Source organism: Cyprinus carpio, chromosome A14 (assembly GCF_018340385.1).
Source record: "Cyprinus carpio isolate SPL01 chromosome A14, ASM1834038v1, whole genome shotgun sequence".
In the NCBI taxonomy this organism is placed as follows: domain Eukaryota; kingdom Metazoa; phylum Chordata; class Actinopteri; order Cypriniformes; family Cyprinidae; genus Cyprinus; species Cyprinus carpio.
In genome coordinates this window covers 19,837,292-19,848,418 of record NC_056585.1, presented here as the reverse complement: position 1 = coordinate 19,848,418, position 11,127 = coordinate 19,837,292, and the positions used below count along the sequence as shown (strand labels likewise).

The following is an 11,127-nucleotide window of genomic DNA, read 5'->3' as shown; positions in this document are numbered from 1 at the left end:
TTCTGCTCATCAAGCCTGCATTTATTTGATCAAAAATACAGAAAAAAAAATGTAATAATGTGATATATTATTACAATTTAAAATAATTGTTTTTAAAATTTATTATACTTTAAATTATCATTTATTTCTGTGATGCAAAGCTGAATTTTTAGGATCATTATCACATGATCCTTTAGAAATCATTCTAATATGATGATTCATTATCAAAGTTGGAAACAGTTCTGCTGCTTAATATTTTTTCAGAACATGTGATACTTTTTTTAGGATACTTTGATGAATAAAAAAAAAAAAAAAGAAAAAAAAGCTATGTTTTTAAAATATAAATATTTTGTAATAACAATATACACTACTGGTCAGTAATTTGGGGTCAGTAATTTTTTTTCTTTCTTTTTTAAATAAAATCAATACTTTTATTCAGCAAGGATGTGTTTGATAAAAAGTGATAGTAAAGAAAATGTATTATTAGAATATATATTATTAGAATTTTTATTTTTATTTTGAATAAATGCGGTTCTTTGTAACCTTTTATTCATCAAATATATTAGACAGCAGAACTGTTTCCAACACTCATAATAAATCAGAATATTAGAATGATTTCTAAATGATCATGTGATAGACTGGATGTTACATGTGACACTGAAGGCTGGAGTAATGATGCTGAAAATTCAGCTTTGCATCACAGGAATAAATATATTTTTTAAAGTATATTCAAATAGAAAACTATTATTTTAAGTTGTAATAATATTTCACAATATCACAGTTTTTTCTGTATTTTTGATCAAATAAATGCAGGCTTGATGAGCAGAAGAGACTTCTTTCAAAAACATTAAAAATAGTAATGTTTCCAAACTTTTGACCTGTACTGTATCGTATATATAAAATTAAATCAATGAAATCAATGAAATCATATGAGGACAATGGAAGCAATCAAAATCAACAAAAGAGCAATGATATACAAGAGCTATTACAAGTCTCAGTTAGCTTAACGCAGAACATGTAGCAAGGGTATAATATATACTATATTGAATGTGAGAATATTTTTGTCCCCTTTAAACCATATTAACCCACTAAACAATTCTGAACAGTCTAGATCTGGTTCCTGCATTTCAGCGTCTGCGTAAGAAACTTACATTGATGATGTAACCAGGTGGTGAAACTGCTTAGCTGTCTGTGAAAGAACCAAAAGGACAATGGTAAGCACACTCAATTCAACTTATAGGAGATATCCACCGTGTATACAGTTATGTGTACATGTATTAGTTTGGATCACAGTGTGTAATAATTATTCCTCTTGTGACCTCTAGATGCCGCTAAGAGCACAATGAACATATCCTGCTGAGCTCTAGTACTGTGGCGTTTAAGGATCTGGGATTTCTCCCTCCTACATAGTGCCCTCATGACAGCGTGATAAATTGTAAAATATCATTTCACATGGTGTGTTGATGCAGATGATCCCTTTTAAATAAAGTATAAAAATGATTGAAAACCGCGCTGAGTTGGACCATTTCGTCGTAAATGACTCCGTTGTGTTTGCTATCGCAACTGTCATGCGTGACGATTGTGTTTGAGTTTCGGGCGAAAGCATATAATGTCCTTTAATAGTACACTTACAGTACATTGACGTCTCCATGTTTATTAATGATAAGCATCTTTTAAAGTTAGACGTTTTGTTAATATCATTTGTATTCTTCATAAAAATGTCTTTCAGATAAGGGGTATGTATGAGGAAGCTAGCACCTGCACGATGGGTGCGCGTGCAGCGTGACACGGGTTGAAAAGGGGAAGGATTTGTGTGTGTGTGTGTGGGTGTGAGACGCATCCCGAAGTTATTCTGCATGCTAAGTTTAGGAGATATCCCTCTTGGCAGTGCTGCCAGATCACAGAAGAGGAACAGGCAAGTAGCCTACAAGTTACATCCCTCACCAAAATGTGTGTTTCTAATTAAAACCATTTACAAAGAATAATAATAATAATAATAATAATAATAATAACAATAATTAATAAATAAATATATAAATAAATAAAGAGAGAAAGAATTTTGCATATACAATTTAAAAAAATGCTTGAATCCCAATGGTTCGTCAGTGGTTTATACTTGTTGACTGTTAAACACATTTCGTTTGTAGTATAAAAACATTGCCATAATACATTCACCATGTTGTCATTGTCCTTTGACCTGTATGTTCTTTGACCTAGTGTGTACTAACAACAGTCACAAACACTGCGGTGTTGTTAGACAAGTTCAATTTAAGCTTGTGGAACAACTTTCTTAGTAACGTTAGCACTTTCATAGTTTTCCACAGCTGTCATTTGAGTATTATTCACTATTTCAGTATTAGACTACTTTTTTGTACATCATGCTCATTTGCATACGAAAGTAGGGAAGAATCTATATTTGGATATGGAACCTATAAAGAGCATGGCTCAAACTGTAAATGTAGATTCTTGACAGCTTCAATTAGTAGTTGGTCACACTTTAGCCAAAACGCCACATTTTGTTCTGGAGCCCCAACTTGCGACTGCAAATGACCAAACAAGGATATTCGCTTATAATAAGCGGATATGGCAACACTGGCACTTGGTAATGTTTGGGTACGAATGAGGTTTTGTTGTGGAGTCCACAGAAGCACGTATCCCTAAGCTCCGCCCTCGACGGTACAAAATGATGTTCTTGTATGAGGGACTGAGCGAGCGAGCGAGTAGGCGAGAGAGGGGGAGAGCGAGAGCGCAATCGGTCAGAAATCACTTCACTCTCACATAGGCTATCCACAGTATACAAGCGCGCGGTGAGCTGCGGCAAGAGCGCAAGCTCCGGAGTACCACTGAATAGTGAACTGATGATGAGAGCACGCGCATTGGACGCTACCGGACATAGCCTTGGAAGATTTTTCTGTTTTCACTTTTATACACAGACAGTTGTTGACTGAGGTCTACGTTTTGAAGGATGCTGTCGTGTGGAATTGGAGGTGTCGGGATGCTGTGAGCCCGGTCCGGAGTAGCGCTGGTTCGGGGTTTCCTTTCGTGCGCAAAGAGAGGACACTTCTCTCTGATGTGCGTAACCACCATCAGCCAAGTTGCGCGCTCTTATTTTCTGACGTGACACTTTTTGCTACAGTTCTAGCGGACCCTTAGTGTTAAAGAGGAATTTTAAGGAAAACCAAGAGAGCTGATAGTTGAAAAGGGTGCTGTTTTTGTATCGACAGGATTGCGGTGGTGCTGAATTTTGGATATCCAAAGCGCTTGATTTGTGGCGTGCAAAGGGAAAGCGGCGGAGTAACTATCCATTAAGGTATATGATATTCTTATTTTTATGTTTTTCTATTGATATTTATACATTTGCACATGTGTTCGTCTTATCAATGTATGCGCTCTCGTGTTGTCCGTTAGTGAGGTTACAATAGGAGCCATGTAGAGATACTTTTCTTTATAGAGAGGTAGCCTATGTGTGTGTTTCTGTGCATTTAAATAAATCATAATTACGACAGACATATAATATCAGCTCGACAGATCTGTCACAAGGTTGCGTGATTAGCCTATTTGAGTTTTCATTATAATAAACGCTGAGCAAATTACTGTGAATGGCTGCACGCCTCAGTTTAATTAAATATCACGAATTTATCGATATCTCAAGTTAACATCGCCCTCGGTTGTCCTCATAGCTGATTAGCTCACATATGACATGTTTTCCCTACACTACTGCTATCGATGTTTCTACATGAAACCGAGCGCTCGAGTGGATCGCCAATCCACGCTTGCTATTACTTTTCCACATATAGAAAATGAGCCCTTGACCCCATGGATCCACAGATATAGCCTAACATCTTCATCTAGCTCAAGTGCCGGTCAGTGCATCTTCGCGTAGATTTTAATCGATTCCTCGCTCTAATATAAAATATTAAACTCTTTCCGTGCGCCCGAGAACGAGCGCATTATCTAGATGAAAAGAAGAAGGAAAAAAAAAACCTCTAACAGGAAACCCTCACAGGAACTGCGCTTATTGCATGCAAACTTGTTTGAGGCTTGTAAGCACTCTTCATAGTAGACAGAATAATGAAACTGTATATATTTTGTGATCTTTTATGTATAAACCCTTAAGTTTGCTATCTTATTTGGTTATTCCTCTCTCCCACAACACCTGTTGCTCTCGTTTTGAGCATTTCTCATATAGCCCTGTTTTTCCATCTCAGTGCGTGTAAAAATTTTGCGGTTAACTTTACCCGCAGAATGTTGGCTAGTCAACATTTCACGAGACGCACTTTTAGCCTTTCCTTGGTACTCAGTCTCCAGTAATCGTTAATGAACAAAGCATTGCCTGTCATAACAGCGGAATCCGGTTTTTCCGGCCGCTCCCGTCGTCGGGTTGCTTTTAAACCTGTTCGTCTGGCTCGGCTGAGAGAAACAGGTGTAAAAACACGGGAATGCTTGGGCTTCATTCCGCCCAGCTGTGATCGGACATCTCGATTCTTTCTGTGGTTAATTTGTAGGCAAAGCGTTCAGACGGATGTAAAATTGTACAGAAGCCCGCAATGGCTTGCAAATGACCTGGTCTAACTCGGAGCGCATTCATCCGCAGGTAAAAGTCATTTCCCTTCCGCTCTCATCGAGATCGTGTTCTGTAGGCATCAGCACAAGCGCGCACAGGCACTTGAGTGATATTCTCTTGCCGTTCCAGTAGATTATTGATCTGTGGATCTTATAAACGCGTTATTTTACCCTTCTCCCCCCTTTCTTTAATGTAGGCTACTGAAACTATATTCGTCCCTCAGCCTGGGCAGTTATAGGCAAATACGATTTGATTAAATGTCCACTCCCCCATTATGGAATGGGCGGATGGGGGTGGCTGACCCCCTATAAAGACTTGTACTTTCTAAGGAAGTTAAAACCAAAGTTTTGTGCTCGTAATGCATGTTTTATATGTAACTATCAACGTTTCATTGAGATTTTAAGTAACCATAAAAGTTACAAGTTAGTCAGGGCTTGTATTTTCAGCCATAGACGCTCACGAACAGAAATCGTGTTGTCTGAGAAGGAAACCATAGCAACAGCAGACCGCTGAGCCTTTCGGGACGGTACGTTGGCAAAACATAAATGCTATCATGTTTTATCAGTTTATTATAGATTTACGTTTAAAAATGGTCTATATAACACCTTTACTTTTGTTATAGTTAACATATGTTCTCTGGCATCCATATCAACCATATCACCCATAGTCTTCTTCTATGGAGATTCCTTTTAAAAGTTAAAAACGCTGAAGAATTAGCACATTTCAGGCAGCTGATCGTGATACAACGTGTCTCCTCATTATAACCAGCATTTGTAAACTTGATGGGCGTAAACGCTCCACACCGAGTATGAGAGTCCAGCGAAACGGGAGGGAATGAGACTTCTCTCGAACACACAGAGAGCCAAATTTAAGCTGACCGTTTGAATTGGACCGAGACTTCAACGTTCAATGTGGAAAGTAGAGAATAGAGAGGTCTTCTTTGAGGTTAAAATGCGCTTTTATCGATGGTATTCCAGGTAACCGCGTGTAAGTTAAGTGTTTTTTTTTATTATTATTATTTTTTTTTTTAATGGGATAGAAATCATATGTAGATTTGACTGTAAATGAAATACACAGTACAGTGCTCAACTGAGCAGACTCAAAGGCTATGAGTTGTTTCCTTGAAGTTGTTTCTAGTCTTTAGACAGGCTTTTTTTCCCTTTTTGATCAATATGTCCATGTATAAATTATTAGTTTAATTAGCTAATTTTTCCACTTATTGTGTAATGACAATTTCCAGCTGACAAAACCAACCTAAAATGACACATTTCAGCATTTCTTTGCTTATGGGTTTGTTTTACTGTAGGAAATAATGCAAAAAAAAAAAAAAAAAAAAAAAAAAAAAAAATATATATATATATATATATATATATATATATATATATATATATTCAGTTTCATTTCTTGTAAGGCAACATCTAGAATCCTTCAACTATATATAAAGACAGTTAATATAATGTGCATTTATCAAGTGACAAGTCGACCAGTGTTGAGCTTTACTACTTCCTTCCCATTTTGATAGCATTACAAAAGTAACACACACACACACACACACACACACACACACACACACACACACACACACACACACACACACACACACACACACACACACACATACATATATATATATATATATATATATATATATATATATATCACTATATATAAAGTAAAATAAAACCTATTTCACTGATTTTATTGCAACCTCTCGGTCTGTTTAATCCATAATATTAGCAGCAGTCATCCTGTCTTTGTCTATGCTATCAGTGTTTGTGTTTAGCCATGTGTAATGGTGTGTAAGAGTTTGCGTGCCAGCCCCGTGACTGGCCAGCTCTCTCTGTGTAACAGCCTGGTAGACAGCAACGGGGCAGCAGTTCATCTCATCTGAAAGCGGGTGCAGACTAATCTAGCCCCACAATGGCTGAATTAAATAATTAAAGTAATCCTCTGTGCCTCACACTTGGCTGGGGAGGGGGGCCTTGGACCACCCATCTAAAATGGGTCACTGAACGCTGTGGAGCTGGTGGCCTGTAGAGCCTCGATGGCTGCAGCCAAGGACAAAAGCTCACATGAGCTCAACTCATTGGCTGTGGGCGCTGGCTTCGAAGAAATTGACGCACTCAGTATTTAGGATGTGGTCGGTTAGTGTTTATCACCTACTGAACTACATTTTAGCTCATTTATGTGGTTTCAGGAGGATTCATTTACGTGGTCTCCATGAGAATAAGTGAATATAAATGCATTTTATTCACAGGTCAGTACACACTTTTTCGATCTCCTTGCTGATTAATCGGCAGCATTATTCAATTGGTGAGTCTATTGGCTTACCTCGTGTAACAGTAAGCAAACAAATCTTCGGCTTTTATGCTATATTTCTCGAATACGCACTTCAGGTGCGCACTAAAATGTCGACTGAGCCGGATGAGTTAACCATTAACCTAGGACAGATGCTGCACTCACACTTCCTTCTGAGTCAATCATTTCCCTGGCTTCAGACAAGAGCTGACTCCTGAACCCTCATAAATGTCACCGCTTTAATTTAATTCTTTAATTATCGCATTGAAACCGGAATGGGGAGGGGTTAGAACAATCATTGACTGAGTGTGTTACCATGACGCAGTGCCACTGCTGTGCCTCGTCCATGAATCCGACTCCTGCTCCTGCCACGGCGGTTACATAAATGCTTTTATTGCTTTATTTTGCGCAGAATCACCTAGCTGTTTCATGCTGAGCTGGATGCCACCTGGTGAGGGGGGGGGGGGGGGGGGTGTCTTGGCAGAGGTATGCCATCCTCATATTCTCATGGGTTTTTTGCTGGCAGAGGAAGGGTGAGCATTGGTACAATGATGAATTCCTCATTAGAAGTCTCTAAAGAGGAAAGAAGGAGAGCGAGACGGTGAAAGTGAGGGAGAGAGAAAATCATACAGCAATTTTAAAGCATGTCAGCGGGGGAGGCTTTAGAATAGTAATTAGCCCGTTAAATCTGTTAACCTCCCCCTGCGCATCAACACAATGGCCTTCTCAACAGTATATATATGAGCGCATATCTGAAAGGGCATGGGAGGGCATAAAAGGATGGTGTGCGGTTTTGTTACAAGAGACTAGGTGTGAAATGAACAATGTGGTTTTTGCGGACGGGAAATGAGAAAGGAACCGCTTACTCCCAAAGGCTGATGTGAAAATTCTGGCCAAATGTACTGTGAATAATCTGTAAAGAGCCAATGGTGAGACTCCATAGGGGGAACGCTGATTCACGTCTTCCTTTGTGCTCAGAGCTATTGATTATATTAATGACATCCAGCTTATACACAGCAGTAAAAGATGAATTAGTCTACACTGCCTGAGAGCCGAGCATAAATTCTCACAGGATTATGACAGTAGTCATAAATACCGCACTCTGGCGACGCCTGTCTCCCTGCGAGTAGATCTTAGCTGCGGCTCGACGGTGGTGAATTTGAAGACATTATTAGAGAGGTGGATGGTGCGTACTGATTTAGGGCCTGTCATAAATGGCATCTCTGACCATGTAATGATGACGATCAAAGCTCGTAGGTGAAGAAAAGCCCCACCGACAGCCTATTGTCATTGTAATGGCTACGCTTTTTGTTTACCTGTGTAAAGGCTAAGTGCTAACTCTCTGCAACTGAAAGGAAAACTGTCTGCTAGGTAGCATTGCTTGATTTGACTCTGTTAGGGCCTCCTCTGTCATGTAAATGTTGCTGCCATTAAGGCATGCCACTTACATGCACTTACGCATTTCCATTACAAAGGAGAGTTCTTAGCCAAAAGCCCGAGTCGTTGCCACCCTTAAACTTCATATACTCAAACAGGTTCTGCTGTTTTTCTTTTTTTTACGACCTTCATGTTTTTCTCTAAGGTTTTCCATTTGCCATTTTCCAACTGACATTCCTTTTGCTGTGGTTGTTTTTAGATCTTGTGTGTAAGTTTTACACACCCACTGATGAATTATTACATTTGTGCGCACGCGTGCGTTTATATTTAGTGTGGGAAAGGATGTCTACAGCCCACATTAGGGTTACCAGTGTACAGTGACCCTTAACACCGACTCTTTACGCTGGGCCTTTGAGAGCGAAACAGATTCACATGCTTTTCATGTTGCGAGAATGTTTTTGAGCTTTGTTGACTTTTCCAGTGCACGATGAAGATGGGATGTTTTGGTTTAGTTTATATATAGATCTTGTCCTTTTTTATTTAAACAAATAGCAGTTTAGTGCCATTTTTTCAGCCTGGTTAATCCTTGACCCAGTGCGTTTGAGGTCCCTGCCCCGCTTTTTCATGTTGACCTTTTTTCATCAACACATGGTAAAAAATTCAACACACACCTTCAGCAGAGACTCTGACACATCACTGTGAAATGCCAACTCCATAAGATGGTCGTTCAAAACCACAATGAGAGGTACATTGCTTTAAAGGTGAGGTATTTTTCACCTCTCCAGCCCCCTTTGCAGTCTGCGCTGTTTAATTAGCCACATGAAAGTGTGCCAGAGTCTTGTGTCTCGACAGATTCAGAATTAGACTGTGAAATTAGTAAGAAACGAGTCAAACTCTCATCATGTGTGTGATCAGGGTCACACAACCCACCCTTCATTTCTGCCTCATTAGTGCGCTGTTCTCCCTACAGCTTTGTGGCTGCAGTTGTATGAGTTTGTTTGTAGTCACTGGTGTCTAATTTGTGTATATTAAAACGGCCTTTCCCATGTATAGGGGAGTGTGTGAGGAGGTGTTTGCTTGTTGCAGTAACCGTAGCCATTTTTCATTGCTCTAACCACACTTTTTTTGAAAGGCTCGCTATCTCATGTGTCTGGTAATGGTAAAATATTGAATGGTACATGCACTAAACTATTACAACTAATCAGTACTGATGAGTGTATGGCAGAAGTCACTTCCTTTTAGTCCCCAAATGGCTGCTCCAATAGGCTGACAATCATTTTTCTTTGTATATTTGTGGTCTTTAACAAAGTTATACAATTATATTTTTTTTTTTAACCTCATGGAAGGTGACATTTAAAGACTGATTTGGATTCTTTAGGCTTGGTATTCACAGGCAGAATGTGACTGGTGGCAGCGCTCTCACATCCCCCATTGGTTCACCGCTGGGTTGAGTTGAGATGTCTGTCTGCTATGCACAGTAATCTAGCAGCCCTGCCTCATTAGCCATGGGGAGCATGGTGGGATAACATTCCACATATGTTACAGGGGTCTGCGATTACCACAGCGGGAAACATGACCTTAAATGTGATGGAATACACAGAATCTGATTTATTTATTTGTTTTTTCTTTTTCGTGTTCTTTTGCAGTCTGTCACGCTGAGGTTGTTAATGTTTGGTGAAGTGGCAGGAGGGGCCTGTCTTTTACCTCCCCGTGGTTGTGTGATGTTACCACAAATTGGGAGCCATTTGCTGTGAATAGCTATCAGCTGAAGTGGCATTGGAAGATTAGAAAGCCACACACTTCTAACATGTGTTCAGTAACTTAAAGACTCAAACAAGAAATGGAAGATTCACATGTGACACTGTGTTCAAGAAACCATGCTTTTGTTTTTTTTCCCCTACTTTTTGTAACACTTGTAACATTTTTTTTTATATTTATTATTAAAATAAATAATAATTATTAATCATTTATTTTAGTTCAGTTTTTAGTTTTCACTGTGTTTTGGATTTAATAATACTACAAAATAAATAACAAACCAAAAAAAACAATAATAATTTACATAAAGCAAACAAAATAACTAACAATTAAAGTACACATGAAATCAAAATTGGCTATATTTATTTTGTTAGAGCACACTGCTATTTTTGTGGTGAACAATTCATCCGTGCAAGTCAATCCACAAAAAAAAAAAAAAAATAATAAAAATTCAGAAAATGCACCTCCCCTCTGATGTGACGGACCTTTGATTGACATCCATAATCATGCCCCTCCAACTGTCAGTGTTAATTTAACAAACAAACAGCAACAATAAACAATAAAGATGAAAAAAACACCTACTTTACTACATTCAATCAGTTCACGGTAGAAAAAACAACAACAACAACAAAATAAGCCACACCCTCTGTTTTTCTCATTCAATATTCAGTTTCTCTCGGAAGTACATCACAATGCGGAAGTAAAGTCGGTCGCAACTTACGGTTCATGCGGACTTTAATAAAAAAAAGAAAGAAAAAATGATCAGATTTATTTCTATAAGCTGACAGTAACATAAATTATAAATACAATATATATATATTTTTAAATTTGTTTTTATTTATTTATTTATTATTTAAAGATATGAATTTAGATATATAAATGTTGTTGTTTTGGCTGAAGTAATGCATAAGGCTCTGGGAGATGAGGAAAAAGAATCATGTTTGGTTGATTTTTGGTGTTTTTTTTTTTTTTTCACCCTTTCATTGACCCCAGGCATGATTCTGGAAATGAGAGCTGAGACAGTTTATCAATAGCATAGGGAAGGTAGATCAAGCAGAGTTACAGCATTATTTGAATGGACATCACTTGTCTGCTAGTGCATCTCTCAGGAATACGGACATATGTTGTCTTTATGAATTAGACATGACATGAAG

The 11,127-nt window shown here is 38.4% G+C and overlaps 1 protein-coding gene across 4 annotated transcripts in view; it reads left to right on the top strand.

The window, feature by feature from the left end:
* Positions 1–2,682: 2,682 nt before the first annotated feature.
* Positions 2,683–11,127, top strand: part of pcdh1b (protocadherin 1b) — a 151,022-nt gene continuing 142,577 nt past the window's right edge. The window contains exons 1-2 of one of the 4 annotated variants that reach the window (XM_042770165.1): positions 2,683–3,051; positions 3,204–3,289. The gene's annotated coding sequence lies outside the window, so the exon portion shown is untranslated. The other 3 variants (XM_042770169.1, XM_042770167.1, XM_042770168.1) reach the window with 3 other exon arrangements.